Source organism: Puntigrus tetrazona, unplaced genomic scaffold (genome assembly GCF_018831695.1).
Source record: "Puntigrus tetrazona isolate hp1 unplaced genomic scaffold, ASM1883169v1 S000000003, whole genome shotgun sequence".
In the NCBI taxonomy this organism is placed as follows: Eukaryota; Metazoa; Chordata; class Actinopteri; order Cypriniformes; family Cyprinidae; genus Puntigrus; species Puntigrus tetrazona.
The window spans coordinates 520726-543514 of NW_025047683.1; positions in this window are offsets into that span (position 1 = coordinate 520726).

Consider the following 22789-nt stretch of genomic DNA (forward strand, 5'->3'; position numbering starts at 1 on the left):
AGTTAATTAACTCTAGCCCTGATGAGTTTATACTATCTAGTGACCTCGAGATCTGATCGAGACGCTACCCAGAGATTTAGTTCATGTTCATCTGTTGATCTTAAACAGAACAAACTCCCGCGAAGAGGCCGAGGTCCACGGACGCCGCTATAAAGATGGCTTTGGAAAGAGGAGAGTGAAGACGTAAAGATCAAGAAACACTGAGAGTCAAACGTGAAGATGGCTAAGAACAAACAGGTTGGTTTCGATCTCAAGATGAACCCATCTTTCTTGGAAGTTTTTAAACGCATCGGTTTTTAAATTGGTCTTATTTTTAAGTGATTTTTCTGCATCAAAGTGGCATGCTAGTATTTAAGTATTAGTACATGATCGTTACAGTAATAGTCGTATCTCAGAAATACCAGCCTACTTCTAAAGTAATCGGTAGAACATCGGTAGAGTAACTGTGCTGGTTTTTCTTAGTTTTTCTTGAAAATCTCTGTGAGCAAATAATACAGACAGTGACCAGTGACTTTATAAAGAACTGCTTGTAAATCATGATTGTTTTGACTGATTTCAAAGAACTACTGGTTTTATCTCAATAAGTTAATACACAGCTTGTAACGCTTTACAACGAATCTGAATCTTTTCATTTCTAATTAGGTAACTCCTAGTTTTATGCTATTTTCGACAGCATGTGGCGTTACCAGATGCGTAATAAATGAAGTTTGAAAGCTTAGAAGTCAAAAATCGCTACTATAGCAACGAGTGTGATGATGGTTTAGTTTACGACAGATGTGCGCAATTTATGGCGCTTTGAAAATGAGGTCAGTACTTTTGTAGGTACAGGATCGATCGTGTTTAGTTTTGATACTTTTGGTGAATAAATTAGGGCACAAATTGTTTCATTAATTCCGTGATGTTGTTTTTCCTTACGGTTTAACGCCACGATATACGATATTAAACACAAGATTGGTGTTGCGTGATCAAGTTTTAAAGAGACAGCGCTGCTTTTAAAACGAATGATGCCCATCGAAATTGATCTTTTCGTTGATAGATTGATATCGTGCCATTAAACTGGAGTTTCGTACTTGTGTTTTTATTTACTTTTTCTCACCTCAGACCCGATGGTGCTGAAAGAGGAGAGCCAAGAACTAAAACGAGTATCGCCGCGATTTCAAAACGGAAGAGGAATCGATCGTTGCCGAGTCGAAAAGACCCCTTGGCAAAACGGCGCAAGCCGCAGGCGCTTGATTCTCGGCCGAGCGCCGCCCCGAGAGGCCTTTCACCTGCCAGCAGTGCGCGAGAAATCTTACCTCACAAAAGAAGCTTTAAAGTCCACGTGAAAATCCATCACTAAAAGCCGTTGCTGTGCCCTCAGTGCGGAAGAGTTTCACGCTGAAATACAACCTCAACTCCCACATGAGGACGACACCGCGGAGAGGCCCTACCCTGTGCGCAGTGCGGAAGAGCTGCAGACGAGAGCCAGCTCAACGTCCACATGAGGATCCACACGGGAGAGAAGCCTTCAGCTGCGAGAGCCTGCGGCAAGAGCTTCAGGCAAAGCGCAGAGCTCAAAGCCCACGCCACGACGACACACACCGGAGAAGCCTCACGCGTGCCACCAGTGCGGCAAGAGCTACACGCAGAACAGCCAGCTCACCATCCACCACGAGGATCCACACGGAGAGAAGCTCTTCTCCTGCGCGCTGCAGTGCGACAAGAGCTTCACGGTCCGCCGGCGCCTCAAGGCCCACATGAAGAGCCACGCCGAAGAAGAACGCCTCTCGTGCTCCGCCGCGGAAAGAGCTTCACGCGAAGCGCACCGACGCCTTCACACGGTGATCCACACCGAGAGAAGCCGTTCAGCTGCCCGCGCTGTTGGAAGAGCTTCCGGCTGAAGGGGAAACTCCAGGTCCACATGAGGATCCACACCGAGACAAGCCGTTCGAGTGCCAGCAGCGGCCGGTGTTTCGCCACGCAGACGGCTCCTGAACGCCCACGCCAGACTTTCATCACGGGAGAAGCCCTTCATCTGCCCGCGAGTGCGGGAAGAGCTTCACCAACAAAACCAACCTGAAGACCCACATCCGGATCCACATCGGAGAGAATCCCTTCAGCTGCGACCAGTGCGCGGCGAGCTTTCAGATACAACGCCAGCCTCATCAATCACATGAAGGTCCACTCGACGGCGGCGCGTAAGACGCTCACGGACAGCGAGCAGCTGGAGGACCACGCTTGAGTTCACGCCTGAGCGCGGCCTCCAAGAGTTTGGCGCAGGGAAGGAAGCCTCGGGATGGAGGAGGAGATCGTCCTCGAGCGCCGATCGCGGACTCGGCCCGAGAACAAATTGCCGCTTTCCTTTGTGCAAACTGCAGGAACGATTTTTGGCAAAGATCTGCCTATCCGCTCTGAAAGAGCAACGTAATAATTTGGCGCCATGCTGAAAGTTTTGCTTGCATCCGGCGTCTCTCTCAATGCTTGACCTAAGGCTCATTTTATGTTGTATATTTGTGCTCCTTTGGCCATACCTGATCATCTTCTGTGCTGTGGCTTCAAATATTAAACAGTTACAGTGTATTCCCTCAACTTTTCGCATGTGTTCATTTTACTTTGAATCAGAATCTTTGTCAAACTTGATAAGCAATAAATTGACAAACTAAACAAAATCGCTTTGTTCCTATCGTGAAGCTCAGCTGTATTTTCAAATCTCAAATTTATTGTATTTGTTTTAAGCTAATAATAATAATAATAATAATAATGAAATGCCTTTAACTGAAAAATTGAGGGTTTAATTTTGTCATTATCCGTGACTGGCACTCTATTCTCCTATTAAGTGTTTCTACACAATCTGTGTTGTTGAAAGCACTATAGAAATGAATAAAGGTGTCGACTTATTTAGTTGTTTTTCAATCTGGATAAAATGTGATACCGATTGTGGAAATACCCGGCAACTTAAAAATGCACCCAATCAGGAAAAGCATAGAAATATTCTCAGGTATTTATCAGCCCAGTTTATCTTCATGGACGCACTGCTTTCTTTTAATCAGTTTGTTCCAATAAACAACCCAAAGCAGTTCATCTTCCTTCCTTTGTCTTGTTACTTGCAGCATATATTGGATGAAGTGTTTTAAAGAATTAATTAATTTTACACAGCAGCCGATCCCAGTACCCCCCACGCATGAACGAACGCTCTAAAACAGAAAGATGGGAGTCACGCTTTAAAGTATTCGCAATCCTACTGTCACAGTTATTTGCTACGTAAGTCTACAGTGTGTGTTATAATAAACAGCAGAATGGATGCGATGGAAAGTCTATACTGTACAGATTTAAACACTACTGCAAGAGAACGATGTAATTTTTTTTTCAGCATTTTTGTTTGTCCTCAAATGGCATGGACCCTAGTACCAACCGGCGGGCCAGAACCAGCTGCTCAAGCGTAAGGGTGATGTCAAGGCAGTGATGTTTTTGGCAAATGTTTCTGATCAGGAAGCGCTTCTGGTAGAAAACCTGAAATTTTGCACTGAAGATATCCAATGTACTCTGTATGTTCCTGTGCATCTCTTTAAATCCAAGATAATCTGCCAGACGCACTCCCTGAAGGTATAAACGCCTCCAATCACGAAAGGCAACCACCTTAAGAAAGTCCATTTTTCAGGAGCATTGCCTCCAATGTGTTTTGTGCTTTTAATTGACTGGGACTTTTAAAATCATCATCTCTCGTAGGGGAACACGATACAGAGATGGCTAACTACATATTAGCCTGGGGCCTGGTCAAACTCAGGATTTAGGTTAAGAAATGGTTATTTAGAATCATTTTTGTATTCTGCACCCCTGCTTGCTTTTCTGTTTACTATGCTTTTTGTGAACTTAAACCCTATAATAACAAATAATTTTATACAGCGGTACAATAAGGTTCTGTTTGTTAGTTCTTCCCAGCATTTGCTCCTGAAACCAGAGAAAATTTAAACACTGATGACAATATGTAGACAGTGGTGCCATCTTTGAAAATATGTTTAAAAAAATGCAGCACTGGAAAATATGACACAGCGGGACACATACATAAAAAAAAGTTTTGCGCGAGTTTGGGCGAAAAAGACTTTTTATTTGGCGTGGCTGCGTGGACGCCATAAGCATGCGCTGCGCTCCCGCGTCTCTGATTCGGCCGAAGAAAGGTGAGGGCTTCCAATAGGTTAAAGCGCTTCAGTAATAATAATAAACTCGTGTAGAAAATCGTACGAAACTGAATTAACCAGTGAAACGTCCAAGGCTTGAAACGCGTAAATAGCGCCTGGTTCACTGCGTCTCCCTTCGCTCCCTATGTAGTGAATGAACACGAGCTCGTTCACTGTTGAGTAGTGATGAAGAAACCGAGCAAGTACATTGCTTTTTAAAAATATTAACTATTGTGATTCGAAACTAACTCGCTGCATTTCCCAAAAGTATGGTTAGTTGTCATTCAGTGTATTTAGGTTACTTTGGGAAATGCAGCCCAGATTTATTCCTGTAACAGTGAGCTTAATCATTCTCATCTCAAACAGGACAGAGCTACTGAGATCCATGTGACAATCGTTATAAAGATGGAGTTTCTGAAAGTGGAGCTTGAAGACGCGTTCACGGTCGAACCAGAAGATACTGAGACCCAGCTGAAGATGGTGTCTCATTAAAGAGAGAGTGCAGACGTGAAGATCAAGAAGCGTTCATCAAGGGCAGGAGGAAGCCGAGTGGAACAAATCAAGACCGCGCTTCATCAAAGAGGAGCGTGAAGAAACTTTCAGAGTCAAACTTGAAGATGCTGAAGAACCAACAGGTCGGGTTTTCATAGTTGAACTCATTTGACCCTTATTGAAGGGGTCATATAATGTTGTATCGGTGTAATGCAATGTTTTTATGGTGGTTAAAAGTGCATAAATGCATTATTTTCCACATACTGTACATTATTGTCTTCTCTCTAAGCCCCGCCCCTGAAATGGGTTGGTTGGGCACAGAAGCTCATAGCTCTAAAAAAACGCAGGTGTGCTCTGATTGGCCAGTTATCTAGTGCACTGTGATTGGCTGAATATAGCCGGCCCTGACTATAACGTGACTCCCACTGTCAAACGTATAAAACGCATAACAAATACGTTAATACTGGTTATCGTGGACTTCGGTGTTAATAGTTCCGCTGCTCTTTCTTTCTCGCATAAAAATATTTTTAAGTGTATGTAATGCTTATAACACCATTTTTTGTATTTTATTATTTAAAAAAATAAATGGCGTAAAATTTGACATCGTTCTCTTCTATAAAACAGTAAACCTTTTTATTTAAAAGGATTTCTAAAAGGTAAAAATGTTCATAAATCCTAAAACTTTTTTTTTTTTTTGTAAAAGATTCATTATCCCTGTTGTGAACTGACTGTACAGAACACTTAAGAACATCAAAAACTTTTGAGTCACGCCTTAAATATATCTTCTATTTGTTTTATCCCAGAAAATATTGACACACATTTTTTTGTCAATCATCGCAAACATTTAGCATTGATCACAAAAATGATTCGCAACAGTCACTTTGACGCTTAGTCCGCTGGATCGTTTTTTGGTTTTTTTAGTTTTACAACAAATTCCATAGTTAACTATGGTTACTGGAGCAAAACCATGGTTGATTTGTTACCATTTAATAGCACCTGTAACCATTATCTTAGCGCTTAGTAAAGTCATTTATGGTCAGGCGCAGTTGCATCAAAGGAGGTGGAGCTCAAGCACACCCAATCGATCGTGTAACCGCCCGCACCAACGGAAGCTCAAAGGTGTTTAGAGCTGAAGCTAAGTCCACAAAAAGTGTGTTTTGGTGAGCTGTTTCGAACTGCCAAACGAACTTTGTTTTAGATACATATTGTTTTTTCCTCAATGACGCCATTTTTAGTTCGTTTCTTCGACACAGCAGTATATTGGGTTCCTAATGGATTTTTGGTTTGTATCCAAACAGCTTTAAACCAAAAATCACATACCATCTGCACATGCGCATCTTTGTACATATAAATAATAATATTTTTTATCCTGCTTCTCATTATGCAGCTTTGAGATGTTTTTCCATTTAAAAGTCTAACAACCACGTTAAATTGTCTACCATCATGGCCTACTCTAAACAACCTTACAGCACAAGGAATAATTATGTGGATTAATTTTAATCTGAGAGTTGAATGGGGAGTTGTGCACCCTCTCTCTCTAAATGTATTATTTTATCATGTAGGACGTGGTTCTCAACTCCAGTTCTCGAGACCACCGCATGACTTTTTGTATGTGTCCTTATTTTAAGCCAGATCATTAACTCATTAGAGAGAGATCTCAAATTGACCTGAGCGTGTCAGATAAGGAGAGAGATAAATGTGCAGTAGTTTTGTCAAAAATATGATATATCTGAACGGTGCCAATACCACTAATTTCACGAGCATCAGTGTACCAATACTAGCCGAGCTGTCACTTAATTATTTTCATCATATGCACATTGACGAACACCACATGTGACCGCAGTCTCATTCGCTCTAATTAAATTGGCGTGAATAAGGGGCGCGCAGAGTGATGGGAACTTTGTGCACGCCAGTTACGATATTTCAAAATGTAGACGCAGGGTTTTCTCAATGCGACGTGGTCTTTAAAGAGCTGGATCATGGTTGCTTAGTATGTGGATTGGTGGTTATACGTGAACCCGCCATATTAAACGTATTAACCAGCCGCTATGAGCGATGAACGATCTTAGATAACAGTAGGTAATAAAAATACAAAGAAATAATGTTCTAGACGCGTGGGAGTTTGTTGTGGTATCTAATATCAATATTTTTCACAGTGTCATTTTTCAAGAAATTCCAGTACAGTGACGCACACTCAATGTACAAGAGAGCGGTGTTTGAAGTTGAGAATCACTGGCGAGAGGGAGTGCACATAAAACTGGTACATAAGCAGAGAATATTTTAGAAAATTAATTGTAGAACTCTGGGCTGAGCAGGTTCAGGTTTAGACACCTTGATGTAGTGGATCCTGCATAGATGCTACACTACAGCTACAAGGTTGATGTTGTTTGCTCTGTGCTGTTGAACTGGGGTTAATCTTTTATTTGTTCTGGGTCTTCCACCTTAGACTCAACAGTGCTGAAAAAGAGGAGCAGGAAGAAACTGAAGAGAAATATCAGTATGAGAACCCCATGATTTCCTTAGAAAAATCATTTAGTAGTTTGACAGTCTGAAAAGAGTTCCACACAAAAAAAGGGATGGATTTGCTTCTCTGCTTTGTAGTGTGGAAAGAGTTTTAGTCGTAAGGCAACCTCAAAAGCCACATGAAAACTCACCCTGAAGAGAATATGTTCACCTGCACACACTGTGGAAAAGTTTCTGCACAAAAATTGAAACTGAAACACTACACGAAATTCACAATGGAAACAACCCTTCACGTGCAACAGTGTGGAAGGAGCTTCACTCAGAAAGGAAGCCTTGGCAGCATACATGGCCATTCACACTGGAAAGAGGCTTACGCGTGCCCTCAGTGTGGAAAGAGTCTAGTCAGTCAAGGAGGCCTCTGGGCAGCTATTGATCTCAACTCACACAGGGAGAAGCCAACATGCCTCGGTGCGAAAGAGAGTTTCAGCTAAAAGGGAGGTTTTAAGATCCACATGAGGATTCGCCACCGTGGAGAAGCCGCTCACATGCCCTCAGTGCGGAAAGAGTTTCAGTCAAAAGGAAGGTCTGCAAGAAGCACGTGACCCATTCACACCGAGAGAAGCTCACTAGTGCTCCTCGGTGCGGAAAGAGCTTCAGTCAGCGAGAAGCTTCGAGGCCATTGATGAGAGTTCACACTCTAGAGAAGCCGTCACATGCACTTCACTGCTTAAAGAGTTTCAGCTACCCGATCCTCAGATACCACATCATGAAAGTTTGCAACAAAGAGAAGCCCGACAGATCTCTATGTGTGGAAAAAGAGTTCCGTCAAAGTGGAAACACGGGACGCCTAAGCCGAGACAAGCCTTCACGTGGCAAACAGTGTGGAAGAGTTTCACCAAAAGGAAACCTCAACAGCACGTGACCATTCACACCGTGAGAGAAGCTGCTCACGTGCAAACAGTGCGGAAAAGGGATTCACTCAAAAGGAGGTCTTTAATATGCACATGAGGATTCACACCGGGAAACCTTTACGCGACATCAGTGCGAAGAGTTAATTCTCGAAAAGGAGGCCTCAAGATACATGAGAACTCACACTGGGAGAAGCTCTTCGCTTGCAAACAGTGTGGAAAGAGTTTCAGTCAGGAGAGGCAGCTTGACATGCACATTGAAATTACACAACCGAGAGAAGTTTAAAGGAAAAACTAAGAACGAACTGAACTGAAATGACTTTGTCTTTTTAAACCAAATCGGCTTGTGTAAGCAGACTCTTTGGGGAGTTAGTTTGGAATTCTAAACACCTTGAGCTACCGAAGTGAGTTATAGTGTGGGTGTGTTCTGAAACTCCACCTTCTTTTGACGCTGGATTTATTTTTCCTCGTTTGTTTCAGGCAAAACGCAACGCTCTCCGATTCATTATATGCGTAGTGTGCTGCATACAGATATATCTGCACCTGTATGATTGCCAACTAAAGCAGTTAGTTTTCACGAAATTACAACGGCGCTTGTGTCGACGGTCTGCCAGAGATTGTAGTAGTTATGCAAAGCAACAGAAACATCAGATGCAAGTTTTTCCAAAACGATGGTAGCAAAGTACCAAATGCATCCGCTTGAAATAAATACTGTTGCTGCTAGTGTTCTTCATTCATGAGAATTTAAAAGCCATGTTTAGATGAACGTAAACCCCGCCTCTGCAGCGCCGGAGGGTCAGAATGTTCAGAAATGGTAATTATCGCCGCCAGCCTTTCCAAGCGTTTTTTGCCCTCAAAACAAAGAACTAAACAACTTTTTTTTTTTGACGATATATCGAGGCCTTAACAGATCCCCTCTCTCAGTGTGAAGTTTCAGTAAACGTAATATAAAACTGTTCTGGTTTTCATTCTGATTGGCTGAGCTACATTTTTAAACCGCTCTACAAACATACACCTCTTTTTGTTGTCCGTGTTGTTCGGCAACCACAACCCTTTCTGAAGAACTAAGTATGTGGGATAACTATTTTATAAAAAGCAATATACCTTTCAAATTACATTAAATGACAGAATATTAAGTGCAAGTAGCTGCTGTGTAACGGACTCCAGTCTGTAACGTAACAGTAGCTGCTCCAGGCCATATCTATTATAATTATCAACTTGCTAGCAAAGTATTATGTAATGTGACATCTTAAAATAAAAGTGGCATAACAAAAGTTGGATGGTAGATTACAATCATTTAATTATGGTTACATGCACAGAAGAAATCGCCTCCTGCTGTAAAATTCAATGACGAAGCATATGATTTGGGAATAAATGCATGCAGTGTTAGTGTTCATTTGAATCGTGTCGCCAACATTTGGTGATGTTGTTATCGGTTGAATGATTAGTACAATCAAACCTAAATATTTCTACCTCGATTTGCCAAATGCTTATAAAACCAGCAAAAATACTATTGTCAGAAATGAATGCGCAGTTACTGGTTACATCTATGCCCAAAGTCTTTTTTGCCTACAGAACTGATCGCAGAACCCAGCGCTTCTCTCGAACGTGGAACTTCGTATATTCAGATGTCCCCTATGAGTCCCATCATTCATTTGCTTTTGCTGTACCCTAACTAGCGTAAATATTGGTTCTAATTCTTAGCGCCACTGTCTCTGTAAAGCAACCAATTTGTTTTATTTGTTTTGTATCATGCATGCAACCCCAATGATACCAGATCATAACTGTTGATTGTTCATGTTTTAAAGTAAAATATTTGCCCAGTTTTAAATAAAACATGAGTTACTATATCTGTCTGGAGACTTTGATTCAGATTTGCACCCAAAAACACTTCCTTCTATGGAAATAACAACAGTAAAGATGTTAAATGACCCATACTTGCAAACATTTGCTAACAATACTAAGTGCAGAGGTGGAAAGTAACAAATTACATTTAGTCACATTACTGTAATTGTAAATGCAGAATTATACTTTATATAGATTTATATATGGCCTTGTGTTTTCTAAAACTTTGTTTCCCTCTTCCCTTCCTGCAATGTTTGAAATACCACTACACAGCTGTAATGCATTAAACGCATTTAATGTCTTCAGTGCTCTCAACGATGGGCCGAGCTGAACCCAAGATTTCCTCACAGCATTCGGTTCGCTTTGTTCCAGATGTTTGTGATTTCCATCTGTGGAAAGCTGGTCTTGGTAATGTCTATTGAAAAGCACTACACCAAAACTTTCTAGTTTTTCCAGGCTTCCCAGTTCTGAATCACCTCACACAAGACAGAGAAGAACAAGAAGGGAAGGAAAACACGTATTACTGCCATTCGAAGGTGGATAACTAGACATTAACCAGAGTTAACACTGTGAAAACGTGACCATGGAGAATCCATTATATCGCTTGGTTTCTCCAACTTTGGTCCAGATGTTCTTGGAAGCATTTCAGAATAATACTTCAACTCAACTGAACATTCAATGTACTGGAAATATCTGTCGTTGAAAGTTACATTTAGGTTTAAGTCAACATCTAGCGCACACTGCATTATTATTAACTATTTTTATGTAGAGATTGTGTTTAGAGAAAGTGTTTAATAAATTCATTAAATTAATTTAGCATTATTCCTAAGACTGCTCGAAACTAATAGCATTGGTCATTACCAAAATACTTTTTAGCATTCCCCAACTCTTTTAGTAACAGTAGGAGGGTATTTCTATTTCTATTTTTCTATTAAAGAACAGTAGAAAAACAATTGTTCGCATTTTAGTTTTTTTTCTTCAGATGCCCAATTACAGTCGTAAATATACTAACAAATCACTGCTTTTTGTCTCTTTTAGAAAACTTTCAAATCGAATTGATTTAAAAATTAAAATTAAGCAAATTAAATTGGACACGTTGGTGTTAGGTTCAGCACCACGGACAGTGCTCGTGATGACACAATATCTAATCCTAAAACTAAATTGATTTGTAGTATGTTCAGAAGAATAAAAGAAAACATTACACTTCAGAATTACCGCTTAGGATTTAATTGAGTCCTACATTTGCAAGAGATTTATTTATTTTTTTAAAGGCTATTTTGTACATTTTTACATTTGTCCTGAAGAGAATGAGGGTTAAATCAATCTAAACTCTATTAATTAAACGCTGATCAATAATTCTTTTTCTATTCTGGGCGGTAGCAGACTTTAATATCTTGGTGATATCTTCTCCTCTTCGTGACACATTTGTTTAGCTTTCAAGAAAAGAACTAAACATGCAAGAACTAGAGAGAAAAAGTAAAGGAAATGTTGACTACGTGACAAAAGCAGACTATACCAGATCAAGCTCCAGCTTTGGGTGAACTGTTGCTTTTGTCTCCTTCAGTTGTTTTCATCCAGCTTTAGCTTTTCAATCCAAAGGCTTCCCCTTTAACGCGTGATCGTTACGCATTTTTCCTGCCCGAAACTCCTTCCACGCCAAAGACATGTAAACCGCGATCTCGTGAGTCTTCATGGGGTATTGAAGCATACTTTGCTCGCGTAAGGCCGCCCGCACTGAGGATACAGATCGAAGGACCCTTCGCGTGGATTCTCAACACGTGTTTCTTAAGACTTCCTGCTGGTGAAGCCATTGCCATGAGAGCTCGAGGTAGTGTACGGCTTTTCTCTCGTGGTGGCTCGCCGCTTCTGAGGTTGGAGTTGCTTCAGGAAGCAAGCTTCGCGACTCGCACAGGCGTAGCCTCCTCCCCGCTGTGGATCTTCATGTGGGCTAAGCAAGATTTTCGAGGCTAAACTCTTCCGCGATTGCTGGCAGGCGAAAGGCTTCTCTCCTGATAGTGAACTCCTGAGTGTTGAAACAGGATCTTTGACCGAAAGTCTTTCCGCACTCTTCGCAGGTATAAGGCTTGTCTCCGTGCTTTTCTCGAGGCCTTCTCGCTCCCATTCCAGTAAAAGTTCTCGGCTCCCTTCCCCCGCATCTGGCCTAAAAAGCAAACGAAAGAGAGACGAATCTGCTTAACAGACACCAGATACGTACAGCTTCATGCCTCGGGAGAACTGGGAAGATCTCAAATTAGACATTATTTGCTTCTTAATCTACAAATCCGCCTCCCCAGTGCTTCTGTGAATCCAGACGCAGCATGGTTACGCCCTGTAACGGACTTCCCTACTTTGCGCACGTAAATAAAGAGACCTAATCAAACAGAAGTACGGAGTGCCACAGGGCCCAGTGTTAGGACCTCCTATTTCATGCTTGTATAGTTTATCTGATAAACTATTTTAAAGCTTAATGTCAAGTTTCTTAGCAATGCATATTACTTCGATCAAAAATACGCTTGATTTATTCATGGAAGCGCATTCACAAAATAGCTTCATACAAAACACACAATCTTACTTCTTTATATCCAAATGATTTTTGACTGATGATCTATCATTTTGCCACACGCATCGTATGTATTTTTGGTTATTTGTCTCTGTGCATCTGTTCTTATTTTTGGTGAATATATCAAATATAAATGCCTATACTGCGATTTATTAATACAGTAATTCTAGATAAACAAAAAGTGGAAGAAACCGTCAGAAAATTTGTTTTTCAACTGACTTTAAACCAGTCTATCTCAGTTTGTTTTATTTTTTTGTCATATTACAAAATCATAAATCCTGTTTTGAAAATGGAGAATGTTAAAATAAAAATCGTGAACTTTGCTAATTCCTGGATTTAATTCAATTTAAACAATTACATTAATATCCCGAGTATAGATGCAGAAACTCACAAGGAGTTTGAAGAGAAAAGGGTAGGCTACTGCCTTCTTTATTTTGGGGCTAAAATGAGAGAAAAGTGTGCGAAACAAAAACAAACAAAATAGTTCAGCTCGTAGAATGAAAACCGACCTATTTGTTCTTCAGTATCTTCATGTTTGACTCTAAACGCTTTCTTCAATCTTTCACGCCTTCACTCTCTTTCTTTAACAAAGGATATATTTGCCTTGTTCGCTCTGTATCTTCATGTTTGACTTCCAGGTTTCTTCGATCTTCACGCCTTCACTCTCCTTAATAAAATGGCATAGCTGTTGGTTCCTCGGTATCCTCTTTGTTCGACGCTGAACGCTTCGATCTTCACATCTTCTCGCCTCACTTCTCTTTAATAAACTCCATCCCTGCAATTGTTTGCCTTCAAGAGTTTTCCCTGTGTGTTCAAACACTGTGTCCTGTTGAAAATGAAAAATAAACCATAATATGTGCAATAAATATGCAACCAATAACCACCACTTTAGTTTTAATTAAAATGAGGTATTTGATATTAGATATTCATATTGCTTAGAAATATAAAAACTGCTATTGTTTGTAAAAAGTTGTTTGTTTTCGTTGTTGTTGTTTGTCCTGTCAGAAAGGATTCGGAGTGGACTCCAAACTGAATCATTTGTGAATCGGTTGAGTTTAAAATCGATCCAATTGAACGAATCAGTGTTTACGATGTGATCCAATACATAGGGAACAAAATAACGTGCTCTTCACTCAAACAGTGGCGTTCAGAACGTCGGAAAACGATTTACGATTCACATTCAGTAACAGTTAATTAATCCTTACTTTGCGTGTGAAGCTTATAAAGTACGGTGTATCGATTTAAAGGCGTTAAACGATTAAAACAAATAAACCTTTCGGCTGGAAATTACAGACGCAGCGCAGCTTTGGAGACGAACGAACTCGTACAAAATAAAAGTCCTGCTCGCGACTAAAATAAAAAGAAGAGCAAATGAGCAACTCTGAGAATTTTGTGGAGCGGAGAATCAGTGTGTTGGAAAAATGGACTCTAAATAAAATGTATGTAGTTACATATTTTCAAGCAACACTAACATTTAAGTAATATTTGCTTTAGGGGACAGAGGTAAGTGTAAAAAAAAAGTTTGATTTTGTTAATCTAAATATAATCAAACGGCTAGAGTTTTGTGGAAGAGCTTGCTCAAGAACCGAGGAGCTACACCATTCAGGGTTTATATGTGATTAACACACTGCATGTAAATAAATTTCATACATTAAGTATTTTTGTGTATTTTTAAATGATTTGACTTTAAAACTACTAAACAATAACAGTAGGTGTGGTAATGTACTCTGAGGAAAAAAAAAAAACAATAATAAATTCACACCACTGTTCAAAACTAAAGTGACATATAAAAAAAAAAAAAACCCCAACACAATCATTTTTGCCATCCTAATATATTTACATGTATGCTGAGCTACACATATTTTGGAAGGCCATATTTGCAAACATTATCGTATTATAAGTTTTGCTTTCTGATTGTAATACAGAAAGACTTTCAAGTTACTGCTTGTAGAGGAGCACCTTTGATTGGAAAAAACAAGTTTAGTAGATGGAGATCATATATGGAGTTGGAAACTGCCTCTTTGTAGCGTGGGGCTGGGTTTGTTTAGCACAGCAAGCCTGTCCTGAAGACTCAACCTAAAAGTGTCAAGGTTCACATTCCCACTCACAGATGCTCAAACGCTTTTGGACTCAGCTTTCAGAAGTACTGACTACACACCTATCACAGAGCTCTTGTTTGCCACAAACTTCATCTGTAGATCCTCAAGATAGTCAAATACCTTTTGCTGTGATGGGACATCTTCTCTGAAAAGTCTTAACATTTTCAGGATCACCTGCGCTTTGTCAGACTTGTAGGGTGCTCCATGCCACAGTCTTCAAGCATTATGTTTTCTACTACAGAAATTTCTGTAAAAGGTGAAATGTCTGTATGATATTCCACTTGCAGAGAACCAAGAAATCCAGTGAGACATTTAATTTGGGGCCATTGCTGCCATTTAGGTTGCCAGATAAGTAGGGACAGGTATCTTCATTATCAGCATCTTTAAAATGCTGCTCAGCAGAAGTAAGGAAGCGGCTCCAAAATATCTTGGTGCAATGATTTGGTTTTTAAAAAAAAACACAATGAAATTAATTTTCACTGTGTTTAGAACATGGATCAAATGTTGGATTGGTGCCAGATATCACCCTAGTTTTTTTTAATTTAGCAAATTCCAAAGTTGTACCATCAACTGTTTCAAAGTAATGTGGAGTGCCAACATTACTCTCTGTCTTTCTACTATTAAGACAATTAAGTTTTGGGACATCCATATTTTTTTTTATCTTTGAAACTCTAATAGTCCAATAGCTGTAGTATCACCAGGTTTAGCATTATTTTATTTTTTGGAAACAAAATTTAAGACCCAGGAATCTAAGAAACTGACTAAGAGGATAGATGTACATACTAAAAGTAGGGGCCTATAATGAACCCTGTGGAATACCAAAATTAACTGAATGAACCAACTTTAGAACGGCATCCATCCAGAAAACAAATTGTATCTGGTCCTAAAAATGGATTTGAGTCAATTTAAAACAGTGCCAGCAGATGGAGATGCTTACTGCTGTACCTGCTTTCTTAAAAAAGATTTCCAAATAGAGAGATACATTACATTTAAGCATGTATATTTTGAACAGAAAGAATAGCAATTGTGTTGTTGTGAGAAAAAAATCTTAAATATATTTAGGGTCTTTATTCCTGTGCCAGCTAAGAAAAGGTTTCCAACAGAGATATAAATGAACGAAGCTGAAAAGAGTCCGCAGTAGAATCTAAAGTCACAGAAGAAACTGAGGCATCAGGGGCTACAGCAGCACAACTAAGAACATATTGAGCTGCCTTCAAGAATCGTCTTAGGAAGAGTTCCTGAACATACACAAACACACAAAACAAGTACTGGATCAAACTCTAAATTCACCAACATATAACTACAGTATTTGCTGTGTATGCACATTATGTACTGTATATAGAATAATTATATGTGTACCTCATCTTGTCTTCTTCTCCCACAGTGTCTCAGATAAACATACCCATTACTGACATCGCCTGGGAATTACCAATCACAATCCATGATATCCAGCAATGAACGCTCAGCCATTGCTGCTGGTGTCAACCAGCAGCAGATAGGCATCAGACAAACCTTCACATCGAAACCCACCCACTGACGCTGGCTTGGCTCGCTACAAAACACACAGTTACTTCTGTTCGCACATTAAAACCGTTGTAAGTTCACAGTGAGAGAGATTTCAAACACACACCGTGCATTTGGTCAGGTGGACATCCTGCATTGCATCTGCTATGGCGCAGTGACAGCAGGTGTATGAAGGGTGGTAGCGTGTCTTCATAATCAAACAGGTACAAGTAGAGTGAAAGTGACACGGAAATTCTCTCAGGCCAACTGGAGTAGAACAGCGTATTTTCCTAACGTGTTTGACCGGAAAGAGAATTATTGAAAGTACAATTATGTGCTATTATCCAAATAACTAATTCTGATGTGTTGGTGGCCTCTTTGAAATTTTGATATGGTGACCAAATTTGAATGTTCCTACAAAGCGTAGAGTTTAAGGTGTTTGTCCAATCCTGATCTGAATTTAAGCTTGTTTTCATGGGGCCAAAAATGTTTCCACGTGGTCAAAATTTACTGGTATTACCATCTTTATAGAGACATTTGACTTCTATATGATGAATGCCAGGTATACACATATTTACAACCCACTGATGCACAGTTTCATTCTTTTCTTTCATTCCTAATATTAGGCATTTATAAATGATGCTGAAGTTTCATCAAATGGGAAAATTAAAAACTCCACACTGAGGCTGAGGTAGATAATTTGCTCAATGGCTCTGATGAACTGAGCCAACTGAGTAAAAGGGCTACTTGGCTAAATTAATTGTGGCAAGAAACATTATCTTCGCATAAGCTTCAAATTACTTCTGCAAGTCCCATACATTACATAATTGGGGAACTCCAGCTGTGGTTTATGTGAAAACACAGGAGCAGGGAAAATTAATGAGACTAGAAATATAATAACTGTTGACTGAGCTCTATGGAATGAAATAATAATTACCAGAAAACACAAGACACACTTTGTAATTCTGGTGAGGTTTTAGTAGTTTGACTTTGTGGTTTTGATTTTCTCCGGATTTCTCCAGAATGACCTGTCTGTGCTGGCGGATTCTTAACATGAAACGGAAAAGCAGACAGTTCTTTCATCCTGAGATGAGCCAACAAACCAAAACAAACAAAAACACATAATAATGAATGTAGTGATAATCGCTGGCTATGAAATGTCATGAGTTATTTGAATATCGATCCCTACTAGATAAATGTAATGGCAGCACTTGTGGAAGATGGTAGATTTGGTTGCCTTCAACTCATGTAGCCAATAATCTAGTCTACAGTACAGAGCCCTCTGTGTCTAAATATAAGTCTAGTTTTTCTAGTTTATTGCCTTAGTCTGTTTCTTCATTTCCATTCTGCTATAGGTTTATCTGGTTTTGTCTGTCAGCAGCTTGCCCTGGATTTATCGCTTTGGATTAACCCCGGTTACTAACCTTGTCTTGCCGCTTACCCAGTTTGCTCCTGTCTGAAGAACAGCTGAATTATGTTAATTCTCTCAACCCTGACCACGCCTTCAAATAAAGCTTGGCAAAAGGATCCGCACATCTCTGCTAACAAATATCTGGGCCAACAGGATCCAACAGCAAGAACGCGACAAGGCATGTTCACAAAATGGCGGCCACAACACCTTGTAAGCCATAGCTGAACTCTTTGTAAGTCTAGTCAAGCCACAGTTAACCTTCTACGAATCAAGTAAAGTCACTGCTGATCTTCATGAATTCAATCAAGGAGTAACATGACCTAATGGCACTAGGCAATGTTCGCAAAATGGCAAAATGTTTTACGGGTTTAGTTCATCTGCCTGTCTGCCCGCTTTCTGCCTCTACCTGCCCGAGGTGTAATTATCCTGTATATGTGTGTGATTAAACTTTATTTTATATTCTCACAAGGCCTTCGCGCTTAAAACTACACCATGACATACCATTGCTCTCCACCCCTGGTATCAACAAGTGCTGCCCAATTATATGAGCCAGTGTCTCTGTTATAGATGGCTAAGAAAGAAGGACTACGAGCAACACTGCCCAGTTCTCTCAAGGCAAAATATTTGCATAGAGACCCATTTACTTTCACCTAGCAGTTGTAGACGGATATATAGATTTAGACATTAGGTAGATTGTTGTTAAACCAACTTTCTAGTGGCTTTTGTACTCAGTACTTCTAAATATTTTTATTAGTTAGTGTGATTTAATTTTATAAATCGTAGATAGAGGAAAATCTAATGTATTAAGGAACTCTACTTTTGTTCTACTACTGCAGATGTCCTTTTTATATAGTTTTCAGTAATAATTTAGTAATTCAATCATTCTCAAATTTGAGCCATCACTTTTTACATGTAAAAATTTAACAAGGAACAAAAACATGTTAGACATTTTTTCAGGTAACTAATAAAACCATGACACTAAAATGAAAAAGCATTGAATTGTATTTTTGTATGTGTGTTGTGTGATGGAATAATTCTCTTCCATTAATTTGTGCTTTAGAACGCCTGCATTGATTGCTCCAGGGACCCAGATGCTCCACCCACAGAATGACATCATGTGTTTCACCTGTTGATTGGCTTGAACCAAGATGTCATAATCGATTCAGTGCTGACCCAGTAATATCGAAACAATATAAATCTAGAAACATTCACAAGGGTGTTGGTGTCTCAGCACAGCCAATCCCTATCTAATTGAGTACGTATAAGAAAAAAGTGCATCTTACTCCCGCACATCAATGCTACTCATGACTCCAGAATGTGCTTAGTTGTATAGTTTGTTCTAGGTCTTGTGATAAGCAGGAATCTGCTGCTTCAGTACTGCCCATACTTTTGGAATATCTGGAGAAAAATAATGGAACTGCTGGTCACTCTGGGAGAGCCACCTCCAGCCTCTTTATCTTATCTGAAACTTCTTTCTCCACTGCATCCCCAGGACATGCACATGCCATATTAAATTATGAATTAGCATTAAACAGCATATATCCATGGACTATGGTTTTGCATTCTTTTCTAAGAAAAGACGCCCAGGACAAGAGATGTCATCAACTGACCTCAGCACCAGATAACACTGGTGGCAAGCAGATCCCCACAGACTCTGCCGCGAACAGCTTGTAACATTAACTCCAAGGGAACATACTGATAATCTCCAACCCAGGAAGGAGATTGTCAATTTGAGCAGATAGCAGACCAAGATGATGGTCAAAGAGATAACTTTACGAGACTTGGCCATTAAATACTTAAATACACAAAATATTGCGTCACAATGGCTGGCCTGGAGTGATATTCAAGCAAACACATTTGGTTACATCTAAAAACTGCTAAGAAAATATTGATACTGGGAAGTTGTGTGCTGGAGTGATTACTGATAATACAGTGGATGACTTCCACAGGAGTAAAAGGTCTGAATAACATTATTCTAATGCTAGAATAATGCTGGGAACCAAGAATTGTTGGTGCTGCAACTATTTCATGCAGTAATACAGTTTTCTTACAAGCACAGTAAAATGCTGTTTATTTAGGCTATTTGTATTGTATCTAATGGTCTTCAAGGCATGCCCTAAAGAAGAAATCCTAGAATCACATAATGCACCAAAAAATATGTCCATGTAGTCTGGATTTACGTTGTTACCCAAGTCATACAGCAGTAGTTAATTGGTCTTTATGGGATTTTATAAGTACTAGTACTCAACCAAAAAATCTGAATGTTTTTTGCTTTACTTTGGTTGATCTCTGATTGCATTGAATTCATTTTCCAGGATGCAAAGAGAAAATAACACAGCAGAGCAAACCACGTTCACTGCCAGCATAATAATGGAAGAAATATAAGGGCTTACATTAATGTATCTTTAAGGGTGAACATTTTAATGAAAACGCCCTTGTCTACAGCTGTGTTTCAGAAACTACGACCATCTACACTTCGCTAAATCCCAAAACGCATGTCACATGACTATTTATGAGAGACATCCATAGATATGTATAGGTAGAATTCCAGAATTAGATTATGGAAGCATCTACGTGCTTGGAGCTATCTAATGGAATTTACTAAAGCATATCTATGGGTACAAAATAAGACAATGTTACTGCCACACGGTTTATTGCCAGATACACAGTAAACATCGTTTAAGTCTTTATTGGTTCTGCTCACGCCTAAACGTGACTTGCAGAGTTTTCAAACGTAAATGATCTCCATTGTGTTTTAAAAGTCTATAGTTTTATGGGGCTAGTTCTTCACCGTATGAGGATGTTAATTTGGAAAGCCCTGCCACCTCTCTCTGCATTCTGGATACACTCGTCTGAGAGAATGCAACTATTCTGCTGCAGACAATGGCGACAGAAACCATGGCCACAGTTGTTTAGTAGATCTACGATATCGTGAGCAACAGTGACACAAACTCAGGTGTTTACAGTTCTTCATGTCCTCATTTAACCCGATGAGGTCCACTTCATTATGCATGAGTTCATCTGTCATCTTGCTCTCAGACAGAACTGGGAGTTAAGAAAGAATAGAAAACTCTTTTAACAGCATCTACAGGTTCAAGCATAAATGCTAGAACATTAAACAATTATAGTTACATGTAGTTATATCTCTAATCTCACTAATTAGTCTAGTCTTTCGTAGCCTATCAAAACAGACTTGTTCAGCAAAAATGAATAACAAATACACATTTTATGCTGTGATATTTTCTTCCACACTCAGATCTCTCAATAACAGTAATGCCACATAAACACTTGTCCACACATTTATCCACAGCCCTTACCTGTATGTATAAATGTATGTATATTGTTTTTTCATGTAAAATTTATGGCATATATTAAGAAACATGAATCTTACTGTCAAAATCAGACTTCAGGTCCCAGTCAGGTCAAACAGAACAGAAAGTCTTCTGCTTGTGCACATGATTGAACCACAGAGAAACCTGATAGGAAATACTGGTTTTGATTTCATTTGTATTGTGCTGATTGCTATGACAATACCTAGTTGCAGACAGAGTGTCAATTAGTGGTAGCCTACTTGGAAAATCTGGCAAACATAAACAAAGATTGCTTGTCAGATTTCAAGAACGAGCAACCATGTATTTTAAATAAGCCTAAAAACTTCTTCTTGTTCCCGCCCTCGATGGTGATTATTAGTTAATTAGTTCTCACCTGCTTGCTCACCTGTTTTTGCTCCTCCCCAATTATGTCCCCAGCTTACACCCTGTCCAAGTTGTGCCTCCTTAAGGTCCTTAACATACATTAAATGTTCTATGTGTGTTGATGCTGAGTTCCTGCATTAAAAGAATAATTTTGTTATATCCTTTAAGACGTATTAATACAAATCACAATACGTGACATTGTTTTTCACCTCCAGTTACCTCTTCTGAGGTTATTATATTGTTACATTTTAAAACTTCTTTAAAATTTATAGTTTGGAATACTTTTTCTATAAAAGTCTTTTACTATAATGTATAGAAATTGTGGGATTATATCTGAGTTGGAAATATTTCACACATAAATGTAGCCTAATTTGGTTAAGTGATATTTAAAATAACTTATTTAATTTGATGATCTTATTTTTTGGTTATTTAACCAATCATGATTGTAAATTCACGCAAAAATCATACCTGGATAAATACAAAGGCACTGCAATATAACAGTAAAGGCGTTATTTAGCCAATCCACATCTGATTTAAAGTTTGGCAGAGCCAGGGTTTACAAGACACATGATATATAATGCCTTATCTCCTAATGAACGAGGAATCATTTTAGTGACAGAAACTCTACAGTGCAACATGATAACAAGACAAGACAGATAATAATAAAGAGAATTATATACACTATACAAGATAAGGAATATAAATGTGCAAACAGCAAAAAAATAATTATATATATATACTGTAAATATATGTAAACAGGAATTATGTTTTGTGCAGTGTTATGTGCAAATCTGTATGTTAAATAAATAAGGTGCTTAAGTGTTCATGACATGGACTGCCTGTGTGTTAAAAACTGTTCCTGTGTCTGGCTGTCCTGGTACTCCAGTGCTCTGTAACGGCCGACTGACGCAACAGTTCAAGATGGAGGTGCGGGATGTGAGGGGTCCAGGAGGATTTTCTTAACTTCACTGTTACTGATTCATGCAGCTCAAAGCATTATGGGTAGAATCTCATCAGCCCTTCTGATTCATCAACACGTTTCACTGATGATCCAGAATAAACTCTAAACCCAGGACAGAGTGTCTGAGTGAATGTGGCCTGGACTGTGGATGGAGTCTCATTGGAGCCAGACGCTTGAAGAATGATACAGAGTTCCTGCGCTCATCCACATACACTCCTACTCTGTAGATATCTTCATACTCTCCCTGTTCTTCTTCTCTGATGATGGGCTCTGCAGAGAGATCAGCTCCTTATCTTATTGTGTCTGGAAGGAGTATCCGTGGAGAGAGCAGAACAAACTCCCAGGACTGATCATTAGATCCAAACACACAATCTTACCCGCCCTTCCTGCTGATGTTCTATATGACACTGATATCTCAAATGCCCACCCACCCAAAATGGCCGCCCTCCTAGTATTAGTGGGGTTCACACACACTCTTCTATACAATACCTGGATGATATGGACAAATCTGTCTGGATGATCAGATACTTCTGTTGTTCACAGAACAGACTATGTGTGCTGTGTTTGGATCTGAGTGTGAAAAAAACACTCATCTGAATAGAAGAACAGAGGAGACATTAACACACAGCAATCACTTTATGTGTGTGTGTGTGTGAGGAGTGCATGTGGAGTGTATGTGTGTGTGTGAGAGTGTATGT